Here is a 7,458-nt window from a genome sequence, read left to right on the forward strand (position 1 = left end):
ATATATATAAATATTTGACAATTTGAAGTCTTTGCGATGATGAAAAGTGAAACATCCAGCTGAAGTGGTTTGATAACAGACAATGTGCCTTTGCCTTTTGTTTTCCTCTGTTTTGACTCTGGTTGGTATGCTTTCCACATTCCTCAGCTGACGGATGCTCGTTTAGTCACTTTTTTTGTTTTTGAAATTCACGCCTTCTTCCTTTTCTGTCTTTGGGCCTTCAGCCCTCAGGGACTTCACACTGGAACAAAGCATTGTTGAGACTTTTTCAAACCTTCTACTTTTCAAGCTCCCTTCTAAGCTCTTTAATGCTTAGCACCAGGCACCCACAAATAAATGTAAACTAACAAAGTATTTCATTAGCAACACCTGCACACCTGTTCAGGTCGAATGATCGCCACAGGGATGTTGCTACAAAGCAAGTTCAACACAGCAAAGTTGGTTTTTTTAAATTATTTATTGGTGGTTTTAGCAGATCAGATGAGGGTGGAAAGAGGGCGAAACTTTGTCCTCACTTTACCACATGGTAAAGTTCTCAAAACAGTGTACCAAACTGACTTTATTGAACAATAAATTCTTAATTTATTCACCTTTATCAGATCTCCGATTTATCAGAATTTTTTTAATAGAAGGAATTTCCAATCACAATAAATTACATATAAAGAGACCAAATATGCCTTGTACATTTTATTGCAAGAATGAAATAAATCAAAATTAAAAATCATGTAACAAATAATTACAAATGGTTAAAACCACAACAAATCAAATTAACACATTTTGGTGTCAAGTACTCAAAATAATAAAACCTTGATTTAAAGTTAAATTAATTTAACAAAGATTGACCAACTTTCTGAAGAAAGAATTAAACCTTTATTTATTTGAAACATGATTTTAATTACATATTTATTTAAAGCAAATGTAATTGGAATGTTTAATCATGTTAAAAAGGAGACACTCAAAAACAATTTAAATTACATTGAAAAACAGTCCCTTTTAGAATTTAGAGAAGGAGGATGTTAAGAATTGTGCTAGATTATCAGATTAATGAGGAAGTTGTCCCACTGGAAATAAAGGTTGTTTTATGAACTTTGCAACAGCTGAAGTTTTAGAACCAGACCAAAACTGTTGTTCTATAGGTTGATACTCTCTTACCAGATCGAGGGAAAGTCTGAGCCCAGCTGTCAAGCCATTTTTTGGGGAACTTCAGAGGCTGAGGATCAACGAGACTAACGAGGGCGCAGTGAGACTGATGAGTAAACACTGAGACCTGATGCTTTGTCCTGCTCTATTGTCCCAGCCATTCTTTGTGTCCAAATTTACTGTTTCAAACTAGACAGTTTGTGGCTTTTAATACTTTATAATCTGTTTTTGTTCTTAAGGTATCATACCAACTTGCAGCTGTCAAACACCAGTAAAAAATGTTAACAGACAGAAAGAATCTATTATGCATTAGGCCTAACATTAAACGCTGGCTCTTGTTCTCTGAAGAGGGAGCAGAGGCCTGGATTGAATAGTAATGATGCTTTTGTGTCCCTCACTGATACCTGAGGACTTATTAATCAGTAGCAAAAAAATAATAGAAATACATTTGGGTTTTATATGCAACCTTTATTTCATCACATACAGAACTTTTAGAAAACCCCATCATTATGGCAGACACGTTCTACCTTAGATTTTTTTAAACACTGTTCTATTCAACCTGGGAATTAAAAGATTTTTTTTCAGCACTCATAAGTTGCTGCTTCATGTCTGCGTCTGGATCCGTAAGACTTCACCTGCCCTGGTGTTTGACACTAAAAACTCCCATTAATCACCCTGTAAAAGCTCAGAGTAGTTTCGACATCTGTCCGTGTGAACCCAGCTTTAGTTGGGAAATTAAAGAAAATGTTTGACCAAACTGACGGGAGTGTGTGTAAAGGTTATCAATTGATATCTTACCTGTTGTAGATGGCTCCTGGGACAATTTCAGTTTGAAGAAATTAGCTTTATAGTGACAGGACTGAAGAACTAACATGTATATGCAGCTGAGCTCACAGCTGCTGTCTTTAAACAGATCCAGCCTTCAGTTTTAATGAATTAAATAGATGCTTAAGAAGCAGCTTGAAGATGATGCTGCAGTGCAATCTGATGTTATTGTAACTTAAATCCAAAAATTCTGTATAAAAAAGCACACCCTTACTGAAAAAAACATGTGGAAAACAAAACAAAAAACAAAAAAAGAAGTAGCATTGCCTGATGAAACACAAATCCGTTGCAACCTTTCATGTTGGAGTTTGAAACTATATAATTTTGTGAATTAAAGAAGTTGAAGTCATATTTGCTCAAACATAGCTCAATTATGTTTGTAATTTTATAAAAAAAATAAATAATAATAATAATAATAATAATAATAATAATAATAATAATAAGGTCACAATATGTAACAAGTGAAACTAATGTTTTGTATTTTTGCACCCCCTAATCAATTTTAAAGATGCACTAAACATCAATCAACAATGCCGTGCATAAAATGTGCTTTAGACAGTATACACAATAAAACCTTACAGGTTATTAATCAAATTAACTGTTACACTGTTCTCTGCCTTTCTATATACAGTACTTGTCTAAGCTAATTTAAATAATCTTTTGAATCACATTGGATAACCTTTTTACTAATTTTTGAAACATTTCTTAGTTTCAACAAGTAGGAAGTGAAAAACTGAAAGATAAAAGACACAAAGTGACAGCGGTTGTAAAAATGTATTTCATCACAATGAAGCAATATGTACATTAAAATATTAAATACAGCATACAACTTTATACATTCTATAATATGTTTACATGGCCAAGAAACTGCAGCAGTGTTCAGTACAGAAATATTATGTCCAGCAGAAATATTACATTTAATAAACATAAGAGAAATAAAACGAACGAGTTTACTGTTTCTAATCTGAAAATCAAGCTAATAATTTCTGAGGTCAAAATAATAAACAGTTTATCATTCATTCATTCATTCATTCATTCATTCATTCATTCATTCATTCATTCATTCATTCATTCATCCATCCGTTTATCCAACCAACCAACCAACCAACCAACCAAACAACCAACCATTCTTTTGTTTAATCAATCAATCAATCAATCAATCAATCAATCAATCAATCAATCAATCCAGCCATCCATCCATCCATCCATCCATCCAATCAACCAACATCCATTCATCTGTTAATTCAACCAACCATCCATCTTCTCATCCATCCATCCATCCATCCATCCATCCATCCAAGTAATGATCCATTTATCAGTTCATCCAACCTTTCAACCAACCAACCAACCAACCAACCAACCAACCAACCATTCTTTTGTTTAACCAGTCAATCATCTATCTATCCATCCATCCATCCATCCATCCATCCATCCATCCATCCATCCATCCATCCATCCATCCATCCAACATCTATTCATCTGTTAATTCAACCAACCATCCATCTTTTCCTCCAGCCATCCATCAAAGTAATGACCCATTTATCAGTTCACACAACCTTTCAACCTTTCAACCAACCAAACAACCAACCAACCAACCAACCAACCACTCATCCATGCATCCATCCATCTAAAACAACTTATTTTAAATCATCACCAAGGATATTTAAGGCTTTATAAATACTGTTGTAAAACTGACTCATTGGTCACACTGAGCAGAAAAACCTGATGCTCAAATCCTTCGGTAATTTGTCAGGATGTAAAACAATAAATCTGATTCCTGTTGAATGCAATGCATTATCCTATAAAACATGCAGAAATGAGTTATCAGGAGGTATTTATATAAAATATTGTTCATACTGAGCTCTCCTAACAAAAAAAATGACCTGTTTGGGATATTTTCTGTTTTCATCTTAACAGCTCGTGTTTGAACATGTCCTATCTGTAGGTGCAGCAGGCAAACAACAACTCAAAGTGTGAAATGGTTTCAACCAAATCTCATTATGTAGAAATGAGTGTGAGTTTATCTCTGGGACATGGAGCAGAACATGTCACAGAGATAAATCTGTTTCCGAAAAACAGAAATGATCATTTCCTTTAAAAGCCATCTGGCCCCTCTGAGTGCTTCTCACTGTGAATGCATAAAGAACAAAATGAAAAACACATTCCACTTGATTTATTTCTGACAAGCCTTTTCTGCTGGGGAAGTGATTTAGCTATCTTTTAGCTGATATAGGAATCTGTTTCAAAACAAGATTTTCCTCCAATGTTGTGTCCATGATATTGTAAAATGTGCACATGTTGAACCAATCAACATATTTTATGTGAAAATGAGCCATTTAAACGTCTGGTAATGTAAACAGGATCACTTGCATTGAGTTGTGATATTTAGTTTAACTACCTTTTGTTTTTCACCCTAGAGCAAAAGGCTGTTCCATGCAAACTCAAAACTGTTCATCAATCATTTCTGTATTGCACGCAGTTGAACATCTGCTGACCAAACATGAGAGGAAAAAAGTATAAAATTATGACTGAAACATTTAAAAAATGAGTTTATGTTTGACTGTCAATTAGCATAAAAAATGTCAGGATCTGTGTTTTTGTTAATTTTTTGTGTGTTTTATGATAGTTTATGTTTTGAAGTGATTCTTGTGTTAAGTTGATCAATTTCAGTGTTACTTTGTGCCACCAGCCACTTCCTCCCTCAGTACTTTTCCAGTCTGCCTGCACCTGTTCCCTGTTCCATTAGTCCCAGCCTCAGTTTCAGTTGAGCATTGTTTATCTAAAATGCCATATCCGGTCCATGCCTGTGTTCTCCTTGTTACTTATCATCTTGACAAGGATAATGTCCCACTTGTTTACACAGAGGAGGGACTTCAAACTTGTACTGAAACGAGCTGACAGGGCAGCTGGTCTCGTTCCAGCTTCAACTTTTAAGTTCCGGTCTAGGGTCTTATTGTTATTTACACTGCTTGGGTCCAGAAGGACAATGTCTTTTTTACACACTGCTAGAGCAAAGTATAGCATTAAATGAAGCCATGGCTGCACTTAAAAGACAATTTGTAGCCAAAGTTAATGTGTTCTCTAACCATGTCAAGTGAAAGCAGGGTTTAAAAATGCTCCGCTGCCTGCAGCAGGACAGATGTACATGCCGCAAATTGTCAGTTTTGAGGAGAGAGGAGGAAGATCAGATCAACCATGTGAACTTTCACCTGTTATAAACAGCAATATCACTGCTTCTGATGTGGATCTGATAAACACATAAGGGATGAACAAAAAAAAACTGCTCCACTGCTAAAGTAAAATGTAATAGCTGCAAGAAAAAGGGACATTTCACCAAAGTATGCAAATTACCTGTGGCTGTAGCGAGAAACAAAATTGTTCCTGAGTTAGCAATACTGTTTGTTAATGAGGTTCAGCTGATGCCTGCAGCATTTGATAAAAATCTCATGTCAACTGAACGTTGAAGCACCACCAGGAAACGCCCAGGTCCTGGAGTTAATTGTGGACATGAGAACTTCTACATCCTTCCGTATTAAAGTGCAAAAAGGCACCATTCAGGCAGACCCAGGAAGCATGCGATTACTTAAATGCTTCACAGCTACTTCACCATGCCACATTTGATGAATCCCCTTTTCAGCTTCTCAATGGAAGATCAGTGAGGACAAAACTGGATGCTGTACCTCCAACTCCGAATGGTGCCATCATGTCAAAGAAAAAGTGGCTCTATAATGGCCAAAAGAGCACTTTGTACAAACAAATGAGAGACAAACTCATCAAGCTCTGTGTTGGGGCTACAGTCAGGGTGCACAAATGTTTTCATGTAGGGAAATGAGAGACGTGTGATTCGTTGTCAGCATGGGATCCAACTGGTCTGAGCTCATTCATCCTGAGCTCAGTAGCTGTGTTTCCATTGACCATGAAAATGCACAAATTAGAATTTCGAAAATAATTTTGCTCAATGGAAACACGTCAATTTCGGAAAAAAAAAAAAACGTTTTTTGACAAAATGTTTTTGCGCTAGGTGGTTTTTCTGCCGTGTCGAATTTGTTGTTTTTCGCAAAACTGCAATGGAAACACATTTGTCGCATCACGGGAGTCACGTGATCAACAATCAGCTGTTTCTACTGGCGAAAAAGATGATGAAGAAGAAGAAAACAGGAAGTAGAAGTAGCAGTAAAATCACCGAAGTTGTAAAAGAAAATAGTGAACTCACCAACTACAATTTCCCCCCAAAAAAAAAACAGCAAGTAGGGGCTTGTCGCTGGAAATCCTCGATAAAAGACGCTGACGTCTCCTCTGATGATAAGCGCTAGTGTTGCGGTAGCAACATGCTATGTGTTTACATCCATTGCCGCCATGTTTGTAATGACTTATCGCAAGAACAAATTCACGTGTGACTTTAATTGCATTTCTTACTTAATGGAAGCACTGCAGTTGCGAAACTGTTTTTCAACATTAACAGAATATCGACAAACTTTTGCGCACATTTGCAATGGAAACGCAGCTACAGATAGAAAAACGATGGAGTAGCAACAGCATGGCTTTCACTCTATTCCAATTAATAACTAAGGACTGATACAGCAGAGGAATCCAAAATGGACACCAATACAAGCTTTTAAGCAAAGGGAAAGACAAGCACCAACCGGGACTAAAGACTGTGTGATAAAAGGACATTGTTAGACGTTAGAAGGACAAAGTAAGAGTAAGCTGTATCCAGGCACAATCTGAGAATCTGAAGGATGCGGCATGGCGTGATTGTGGGTATTATAACTGTAGGAAGGTTCTGATGACAAATAAAGAGTGGAGATCACTTTTTCAACTCAGAATTTACAGATAAAAATCAGACATTAGATTTGAGCACATCACTAATTTTCTTCTTTATCAAACATTTCTAAAATCTTTTGAACCACTGATTCTTGATTTATGAAGCAATCAGGGATGAGTGGTCAGCAAAGGCATGATGTCAAATGAACACATATCACTCACCAGATCTAAAATTTTAGACAGAATAGCTTGTGTTGAAAAATGACAGTTTGTAGCTGTTTTGGATAAGCCTTAAAAAAAAAGTCAGTAAAAATTAATGTGCAATCGCCAGATGCTATCTTCAGAGTATCAGGTTTTGGCTCAATATCTGTAATTTTTACTGAGTTGTAGCTATTTTTCTGTTTGCCTAAGTTTGATTAACTACGGTGGCCATTTAAAGTTGGGTTGATTAGTTAATTAGTCGTAGATGTTCAGCCAATGATTATTACTATCTGCAAGTTTTATTAAGTTTGCCCAGTGTTTTATGACACATTTTGATAAAAGACACAAACACAAGCAAATATGTGACTGTTCAGAGGTGATAAGGTGTGCAAAATGGTAAATGGTAAATGGTACTGAACTTATAGAGCGCTTTTCAAGTCCCTCCGGACCCCAAAGCGCTTTACACTAACAGACATTCACCCATTCACACTCACATTCACACACTGATGATGGCAAACTACACTGTAG

Source organism: Austrofundulus limnaeus, unplaced genomic scaffold (assembly GCF_001266775.1).
Source record: "Austrofundulus limnaeus strain Quisiro unplaced genomic scaffold, Austrofundulus_limnaeus-1.0 Scaffold47, whole genome shotgun sequence".
Classification (NCBI taxonomy): Eukaryota; Metazoa; Chordata; class Actinopteri; order Cyprinodontiformes; family Rivulidae; genus Austrofundulus; species Austrofundulus limnaeus.